The following is a 9,404-nucleotide window of genomic DNA, read 5'->3' as shown; positions in this document are numbered from 1 at the left end:
TTTCCATAAGTCTTTTAAGTCCCAAATATGGTTCCTAACTCTTCTTGTTGATGTACATCTGATATAAATCTTAGTCAAACGGTTGCTTCTTTATTCTTTCCATTCCTTCTGATGTCTGAAATCACTTATCTGAAATGACAACATTAAAAAGTGAAATTACAGGGGCTGACAAGGCAATCAATCATATTTACTCAAGTTGTCTTTGTAAATAGGCTTCCCTCTGACAAATAAACTGGGAAATTGGCTAATGGAATTAAATGAATTGTACATGGGAATTCTGCTCTGTGCTTTGTATGCATAGGTTTTTGCCTAGAGATTCACTTTGCTAACACACATGTAGAGGTTCTGTGGAGATATGTGCTAAACAAGACACCAAAAATTAACTGCCAGCTTTCAACTGCTCACCCTTCAGAGTTGTTTTAATCCAGTTTTGCAGTGTTCTCCTCCCTGAACTGCTGGTGAGCCATCCTGCCCCATGCACACTCTTTTTTCAAGTCACAGTAAAACTGTGAGATGATGGCAGAAGCAAAGCTGCACATCACATATATGTGAGGAAAACAAAAGAGTTCTGCAGCGCTGTAGAAATTGCACAAAGAATGTGTGCATGGACATATGTGGATTAAGTATGGGGAACTTAATGGAGCTCAGTGTTCTCTTGGCGGCTCTCAGAGCAGCTCCAAGAGCCCAGTTTCAATGAAGGCAAGTGGCCAGCAAGTAGGTATTGAGAGCCTTTGTATCTCCTTAGCGGCAGTGCAAGCAGGAAAGCAGCAGCCAGGGTACAGCTGGCAGCCTGCAGGACAGTCCATAGCCAGTTTTAGACCACTCTGGCAGTGCTGTGATGGGCCCATCACCTGTGCCATCAGTCAGCCTCTGCAGCAGCAGCAGAAGGGCCAAGGTCTGGAACTGACAGCCCCCAGTGTGAATATTCTTCGTGCTAACAGTGCTCGCTCATCCCTATATCTGTACAGACAGCTAGTAAAAACTTAGTGCTTTGGGTTTTTATCTTCATACTTGCATATTTTTCCGTTTCCTGATCCAAAGTCAGATGATTTGTGTTCATTGCACATTAGAATGAAATTGCAGGTACTGCCCTGTCTCTCACACAGCAGTGTGTGGATCAGCACTCACGGCTGAGCTGACACATTCATACCAGTGGGTAGAAGCCAGTGGATCTATTCAAGAATAGTATATTATTCAATTAAAGGCGGAAGGGCAAGGAAGGAGGCCATTCAAAGCTCAGTTTCCTCCACACCAGCTTTATGGCTGGGAAGATACTTATTTACTGACCTATGGCAGCAATCAGCAAGAGAAGCAACAAAAACGATTGCAAGACTGCTGGATTCTCAGGAAGGTTTAAGGTCTGGTGTTGATACATTGCCACACAGGAACAAGCAAATTTGTTTTCAACAGCTTTTTTCTCCGGGTGATTAGATGGGGTAAGACAGGTTTGTTCTTAGCCAACCATTTCTCTCTCTTTTCAAAAACAGTACACAGAATCTATGAAACATAACTGATTGGACACACCCTGCAGGAGATAAATCCTTCCTACCCTTGTAAACCAACAAAATCTGTGTTTTTGATCTCAGACCAATAGGGTGAAGCAGTCTGGATGCTCGGGGCCAGCACCTCACCACATGTAATCAAAGCACTTCTTCTCCAGGCAGCAGAGCAGTGCCAGCTGTGCCACTTGAGATCAGATCTCCAAACCTCCATGTATGTGTCAGTCTGCCTACAGGAGCCATCTGAAGTTATCTGCTTAAAGAAATAGGCCTTCAAAGCTTGTGCAGAAAACATATTCTGCCAAAAATTTGCCCTTGTCAGGAATCACGAAGCCAGGGGTCTTTGCAAGAATGACTTTTACTCAGGCCTCTTGCATAACAGTCCAGAAAATGTCATCAGCACTTCCTCAATTAACTGTGGTGCACTGTACTTTAACCTGGTTTTGCTTATCTAGATTCCAGATATCTGTGCTAATATCTACAATTACTATTTTATGTATTACAATGTCTTACAAGCAGGTACAAACAGAAAAACTGTGCAACACAGACTGTTCTGTCTGTCAAACAGCATCCCTTCCAAAAAATTCCCTTATAGGCACTGCAAATCTTTTAAAATATCAAATGATATAATGTTTTTGAGTTCAGATTGCTTTAGCACATTGATCCACTCAAATATAACCAACAGACACAGTTCAAAAGAGCGGTCCTTCTCATTTTTCATAACCAGGGGTTTGCATGTTCAGCCAATTCAGACACTCGAGAAACTCTGGTTGCAGGAGGCTGACCTGCCTCTGCTCTCACCCTCCACTCTTTTCTTTCCCCATGCATGGTACATCCTGGTTTTCCAGAAAAGTTTCACAGAGTACTGGAGCCTGCCCAGCTCTATGCTCCTTGAGGTCCAGCAGAGGGAAGGGGTGAGCAGGTAAAACTTCTCTATGAATACAAAGTCTTTTGTCAGAGGAGAGTGGGACTGCATCTCCCAGAAAGAAAACGGCCTGTGGGATAGCAAAGAAGCCAGGGAGGAGTTCAGTCCTACCTGTGTACCCAGTTTAATGCCAGGCTGCATCCACCAAACCACAACAATTCAATGGAGGATCAGGTGCTGACCTGATAAAAGCCAGCAGGGTTTGCTGATCCAACATCATAAAACAGCACGCATTGACAGCATTGCACATAACACCTGAAAACTCTGAAAATAAGTGTCTGCACACATCTTAACACATAGACAATGTTTAGATACCATCCCCCAAAACAGAAAAAAAGAAAGTAAAATGAAGTCAAAACTCTGGGTTTTTGCTATTAAATTTTTCTCATCTGTCTTTCACTTGTTTGCAGTCATCCTTGGTCTTCTAACAGCTTAGGCAGCAGCACAGGTAAGCAGCAGCATTGTGCTGCCTTGGTAAGTGCAGACAGTTTGGTATTAGGAATACCATACACACATCTCTTTCAGTGTTTGGCCCTGGTTTCTTTGCTGCCCTGGCTTACTGCAGACCATCAAGCTCTGGAACTTCCTGAAGTGCAGGCATCCTGCATCAGGGACTGCTGCAGGGAGTTATCACAGGACGCCCTGGCTGCCTCTTCCTCCAGCATTTCTATGATCTAAGCATATGTTTGATATTTGGAAAGGTCTGTGACAGAAAAAGAAAGTAAAATTATTCTGTTTTCACTACTCCAGCATATCTGATAATGAGGATTGTACTTAAAATCTGAAAATATATATTATACATGGGCATGGATGTATTGTGATGCATCACACAAACCAAATATCGTTTATCTGACAGACCATAAGGACTAGAACACTAATCCCTCAAGGTGGTGTCCTTACAGACTTCTGATGTGACTTGCATCTGGCTGACAGCTGTGCATGAGAGCAAAACCTCTGCTCTCCCCCTCAAGCACTGCATGGGAAACCTCCAGCAGCTGGATTGGTGAGATGAATGCTCTGTCTCATAGAATCATAGAATGGCTTGGGTTGGAAAGGACTTTCATGATCACTGAGCTCCAACTCCCTGCTGTGGGCAGGGTTGCCAACCACTAGATCAGGCACTCAGGCTACCTCATAAGTCTTGGTAATACAGTCTTGGAAATACAGCTCAGAAATGGCACTAATCCCAGGAAAGAGATATCAGCACAGGTAACACCGGTAGCAGTGCACAGTAGGATGAACAGCACTGATCAAAGGCCATGAGATAATGACTGATAGAGCTGTGCTGCCCTTTTACAGCCAGGAGGAGGACAACTATTTAAACTGTCCTCAAGAAGGAAACTTCAGTCAGTGAGGGAAAATCTTCAATAAAACCTTACAAAATAAATCATCCATTTAAAGTTTCATACTTACATGTAGGAAAATCTGAAGTCAATAGCAGATTTATTGTTAGAAAGTACTCCACTTATATGCCATGACATTTCTTTTATGACGGTATACCAGACAACCATCTTCAAGAGAACTATGAGAGCAGAACATGAGGGCAGTTTAGGTCCTGGTGGAACATGTCTGAGGCACACTGCTCTAAGAAAATACACGTTCACAAGATGACATTTTGAATGTTTTCATAACCCATTCACACTGAAGGAGCATTCAGTAAGAACGGTGCGGCAGGGCTGCTCAGGGTACAAATCTCATTTCAGTGCTTCCTTGTGGGACCAGCCCAGTTTTGTTATGCTCCCCACATCCCACTGCTCTATCCGAGCACAGGAGAAGCAGCTTGGGGCTGAGGCTTGGCTCACTGGTAAAGGACAAAAGGCACATCCCAGCCTGGGTAAGTCCATCTGGAAAATAGCTAGAATACGACCAGAGATAAGTAGGTTAAATGACCAGAACACCATTAGAGCATATGATCCTTAATTACTACTTCCAGAACACTTTGATGTCCTTAGGGAGGGAGCATATAAAGTTCAAAATGAGTACTTAATAAGTGAGATTTTCAAAAGCATTTAAATAGCAAAGGAGTTCCAGAGACCGCTAAGTTCCATGGGGAGCTTTGAAATTCCCCCTCAAGATAATAATTGTATGTCCCACTATTTGTTAAAAAGCCTTTCTTCTCCAGTGACAGTGTGTATTACTTATACACATTCTGTAGTCCTGTTTTTGTTCTCTGACTAACTGAAAGCATAGCCTCAGTGTATCTCTCTGTGTGTTGTGCAATAGCAGATTTGGAATTTGCATTTTTTAGATTACCAGACAATAAAAAAAATAGAGATTGCATAGATATGCACCACCCTTCATTAAAGGCAGCGATATTCTCTCCCACCCAGCCCTGCCCAACCAACACAATATTGCACATATGCCTCCAGACAATGAGGCTACCACACCTTTTGCCTCTAATTAAAATTATTAAGTCAAGAAGGAAAGAAATGCATTTTAGTCTGTGCTTGTTAGCCAAATGTCTCGATAAAACTGAACATGTTCTGCTGCTGCCCACCATCTGCTCTTATAAATACTTATTAAAAACACTGAATAGGAAAATAAATTTGTCATCACTGACTTTCAGGGATTTACACCAACTCTACCCTCAGCTTTGTCTCTAGTGCAGAATAATAAACATCCATGGAACATGATACATTTTTTTCCCATTAAAAATATTTTGCATTTCACAAATTTCCGTAGGAAAGATTCCAAACAAATATGCGCGTGAAGAGTACATAGAAGAATGAGGCCATCTTTAAGAGGATGGTAATTTAATGGGGTAATCTTGCTTTTCCTCTCTTGACCCATTCCTTACATATTCTCAATCTTTGCACTGCTGAAGACGTCAGCTACTGCAGAAGCGCTGCAACTCCCTGCCTTTCACGAAGAGGTAACTATTCAGGGGGCTCAGCCTTTGAGGCATCAAAAAAAAATTTATTAATGTTCCTTCACTACTGGAAATTCAAATATCTTGCATTAATGAGTTAAAAAATAAATAAAAAATCAGACTTAACCATAGCACCCAGTCCAATCATGATTCTTCATCTATTGCAAATGATAGAATGAAGAAATCCCAGCTGATGCAATGCAGGCATCGATAAATAGGGGTTTAACAAGAACGTCAGTGCTGTTTCTCTTGCAGGCTCCCTGTTGAACTTTAGGCCTAATCATCATTCCCAGGCTCTCCTCAAGCTATTTTAATTAACTTGCCTTCAGTGACTTCTGTAGAAGCAGATAAAACATTATAGGTACAATGCTATGGCCAGGTGCAACATTAAAGCCAGCAGTATTTGGAAAATGAGGGAAAAGGGGACTTTCCTGAGAACAGTGCTCATCTCTAGAACCGTCATTCTTCAATGCCTGAATGACAGGTAAGTATCGTACTGTTTGCAGGAAAAAATGCAAGCTCTGTTTCCAGAGTAATTGTTGTTAATTCTTATTTTTTCTGTCAACTCTTCTCCCTTCTCACAGATAGCCCTCCCAGTCAAGATGCAGTTCCCAGCACAGAAGTGCCTTTACAAAAGAGATGAAGGAATGGTACCAGATATCAACATTATCACATTCAGAAAGGGCTCATGGGTACAGGTACTAAATTCCCTGAGGCTCTACTTCAGGTGGGACAGAGATCATGTTTTTTTTTTGACAATTCTTGGTAAGATAGAAGCTGAGCCAGGGCTGTAGAAGTAAATGCTGCTCAGCTGATATCAAATCAACTGTGGGCACCTTGATACTAATCCCATCAAAGACCAGCAGTGTTCAGGTGGTTCAAGGCTGAGGCTGGGTTGGGACTGCTGTAGAACTGTAAGTAGCAGTCACGTCTGCTCCTCAGGCCAGTGTTCTGCAGCCTGCCAGAGGGGGAAGGAAGAACAAGGAGAGAGCTGAAACTTATTCATACCAACTGGAAGGGAGCATGGTTGTTCTGAACTGCAGAGGCACAAGGCAGTCAAAAAGAACAGCAGCATGTCTTGAAACAATAATGTGCAGTATTATTACATATGCAATATGCAATAAATTGATTCTAGCATACAGCATGAACAAAGAGTGCCTTTTCCACCATTTGCAAATTCTCTCTAGAAACTGTTAGCAGAAAGCAGTTGCTTTCCACTGCAATTCCTAGTACTATCCATTTCAGGTTAGACTGGAAATATTGTGTAAGAGGCTGTTGACTCGTTAACAAACCCAGCTCTTTCAGGCTTCTGACTCCTTCACATTTAAATCCACAAAATGTCTCAGCGTGTACTGATGCAGAGGTGACTGAGGATGTTATCTTATAAAAGACATTACACTGGCTTCAAAATTCAGAAATGAAACTTTGCATCATCACCAAGGCTATTTCTAGGCCAGCAAAAGTGAGAACAAAGAGGAAAAAGTGAAGATGAAAGCAGGCACTAGATTACAGCTGAGATTTCTGGGTTTAGTCCATGCATTTGGTTGGTATTCGGGTTTTTTTTCCCCATCCTCCCTTGTTTTCAGTACATACTATAGTTTTACTTTAAGCTAGCCAAAACTTTCTGAAGGCAATGGGGAGGACTTACACTGGTTGCAAATACGCACTGGGTATATATGGTCTTTTATAAATAGAAAAACATGAGATGTTCCAGATCTAACAATATACTTCAGTAGCTTCACTCTATGTCTTGTTACTGTAGTATATTGGAGTCTCAGATTGTGTTTGGAGTAAATAGTTTCTGACTAAAAATCTCAACAAGTATACATACAAATTTGTTTCAAAATTCTGAAAAGAAACAAACTGCTGTCCTCTTCTAAAATCTCTGAAGTTTTGGAGTTCTTGCAGATTTCCATCCCAAAACCACAGAGCGAGAAGCTGGAAGTGCAGCAAGAAACATGGAAGGAGATTGACATCTGTTTTCCGTTCACCTCCCTGAAGCAGGTAGCACTTTTTCATGTTAATTTCTAATTTAAAGATCAATTCATAGTTCTTTTATGTATCTATGCATATACAAACGCAAAGATAGTTATAAATATGCAAATGTTTGCAAGTACGTATGCATGAATATATATATATATATTCACACATCGGTATGGAGGAATATACAAAATGTACACAGCACAGTTTGGGCCAGAGAAGTGCTATGGTACACAACTGCACAAGCTTCTAACACAACTGCAAAATCTGGATCGACGTGAGCAGATCAAGAACTGCTCTGATCCATTTTTCTTGTTGGGATTAGAAATTGTCAGTTGGGCTCATAGATATTTTAAATAAAGATTTCTTTATCCTATTTTAGAAAAAGAGTAAATCTAATTATTGGGTGGACATTTTTCTGATTCAACTCTACCGAATGTTATAAAACTATTATTTACTCACTTCCATCAGACAATAACAGGAGGAAAAGTAGTGCTAAAAGATTTTTTTTTCTCTAGTTGCTTTTGTTTTAAACTTCTCTCTTCCTGCCTTACTTTGTTATTCTGTATCTTCTCAAAGTTCCCGTATCTTTGGAAGGATTACAATGGAAACAGGAGGAGTTTTAAGTAATGGCAGAATAATTTCTGTTAATTCAGTTTTCCTTTTAGCCACTTAAATTGTTTACAAGGTGACAAAATGATTGATTAGAAAAAGTTACAGAAGAATGACAGACAAATATGTGTATTTGCTTGTTGCAGAAGGGAAGAAAAAGCTCAGCCTTCTGGCAGTTTTTTCTTCCAGCTACTGAAGAAGATAATTAAAAAGGAAAATTAAAAAAAAAATAAAAATCACAAGTTGAAGTTATATATCCCAAGTGGTTCCTTTTAGAGTTCTTTATTTATTTACAGGTTTTCATCATTTCTACCTTTGAGTGCAGAGATTTATTTTTTAATTTTATTTTTTAAATGAGCATAAATAAATGCAAATGACTAATCAGTGACAAGAGTTCAGCTTGGGACAGCTTTGGTGCTTTGCCCTCCCAGCTTTCTGTGCTGACTTTCTCTGGACAGTTCTTCTTCCTGCTCCAGGTCTAGCTCAACAGCATACCAAGCTCTTTCATCGTTAGAATGTGGAGGAAACAAGGATCAATTTCCTTTAATGCACCTGCCTCTAATTCCTGGCAGCGCAGCAGCTGTTCCTGAGCTGCTGTGGTACCCCTGCTGTGGAGGAAAGAACCTTGGAGAGAAGGGCAGGGCACATTTCCTGGCTGAAGTCAAAGGCACAGGGTGAGTGCCTGCATTAAGGAAATTTGGGGAGAATGCACTCAGTGAAAAGCAAATAGAGCTTGGTAGTAGAAATATTTTGGGAGAATGTGAGAAGAAAAGAAGTGATGCTGAGCCTCTAATGAGGTCAGATCACTGTTCAGGTCTTGAATTGAATGTTTAGGAGGAGGTCTTATGTCTAAGGTCTCAACTGTGAAAGCTCTTGTCCTATAGCAAGGTATGAAGCAAAGCTGTGGTGTCCCATTCATGTTTAGCACTGGTAAATTAATGAGTATCATCAAGAGCAGAAAAGCAAAACCTAGATTTGTCAGTGCTGAAGACTGTAGATTTGCAACTTGCTAAAATGATAGACAAGAGAAAGCAAAAAATGTTTTAAGAGTCAGGCACTGGCAATTTTCTGCCACTCTAGGGAAACAATGCTGGAATGATGGCCTCTCTCGTTTTCTACCAGGTGCTGGCCAACACCGAGATACCAAACTAGAGGCTGGTGTACCCAGCAGATCTGATGTCCCTAAGAGATTGTACAGGTCCAAGCAGCAGCTTAAAGCACCATGAAGTCAAATGTAACATTAAAAATGCATTCAGCATGATAAGTCAGGTAAGAGCATTTGTAATTGTGTGTTTTATTGATGTTGGGTTGGGTTTCTTTGAGTTCTGGCTCAAGAAAAATGTAGCACTGGAGACTGTGTCTTTAAGTGCTGAATCATCTCAGACAGAGTCTGAAGAGCAGATTACTGCTAAGTGCTTGCATATATTGTCAGCTGGACCAGCTATAGGCAGGCTTGCTATCATGAAGACTGCAGTGTCTTGCTTTCACTACCAGTTTGTTTGTAATTTTCAGCTGTGCT

At 41.0% G+C, this 9,404-nt stretch overlaps 1 long non-coding RNA gene across 2 annotated transcripts in view; it reads left to right on the top strand.

Moving 5' to 3' along the window:
• The first annotated feature begins 2,854 nt into the window (after positions 1-2,854).
• The window catches only part of LOC122180334, a 34,792-nt gene continuing 28,242 nt past the window's right edge, over positions 2,855-9,404 (top strand). The window contains exons 1-5 of one of the 2 annotated variants that reach the window (XR_006179015.1): positions 2,855-5,777; positions 5,878-5,991; positions 7,202-7,297; positions 8,344-8,559; positions 9,008-9,154. This is a non-coding gene — a long non-coding RNA (uncharacterized LOC122180334). Of the gene's footprint in view, positions 5,778-5,877; positions 5,992-7,184; positions 7,298-8,343; positions 8,560-9,007; positions 9,155-9,404 lie in introns of both variants that reach the window. The other variant, XR_006179016.1, reaches the window with a different exon arrangement.

The sequence above is a fragment of the Lagopus leucura genome, unplaced genomic scaffold (assembly GCF_019238085.1).
Source record: "Lagopus leucura isolate 7727_CA_CO unplaced genomic scaffold, USGS_WTPT01 Super-Scaffold_100004, whole genome shotgun sequence".
Lineage (NCBI taxonomy): Eukaryota > Metazoa > Chordata > Aves > Galliformes > Phasianidae > Lagopus > Lagopus leucura.
The sequence above is the reverse complement of the archived record's forward strand: the minus strand, read 5'-3'. Positions and strand labels throughout refer to the sequence as shown.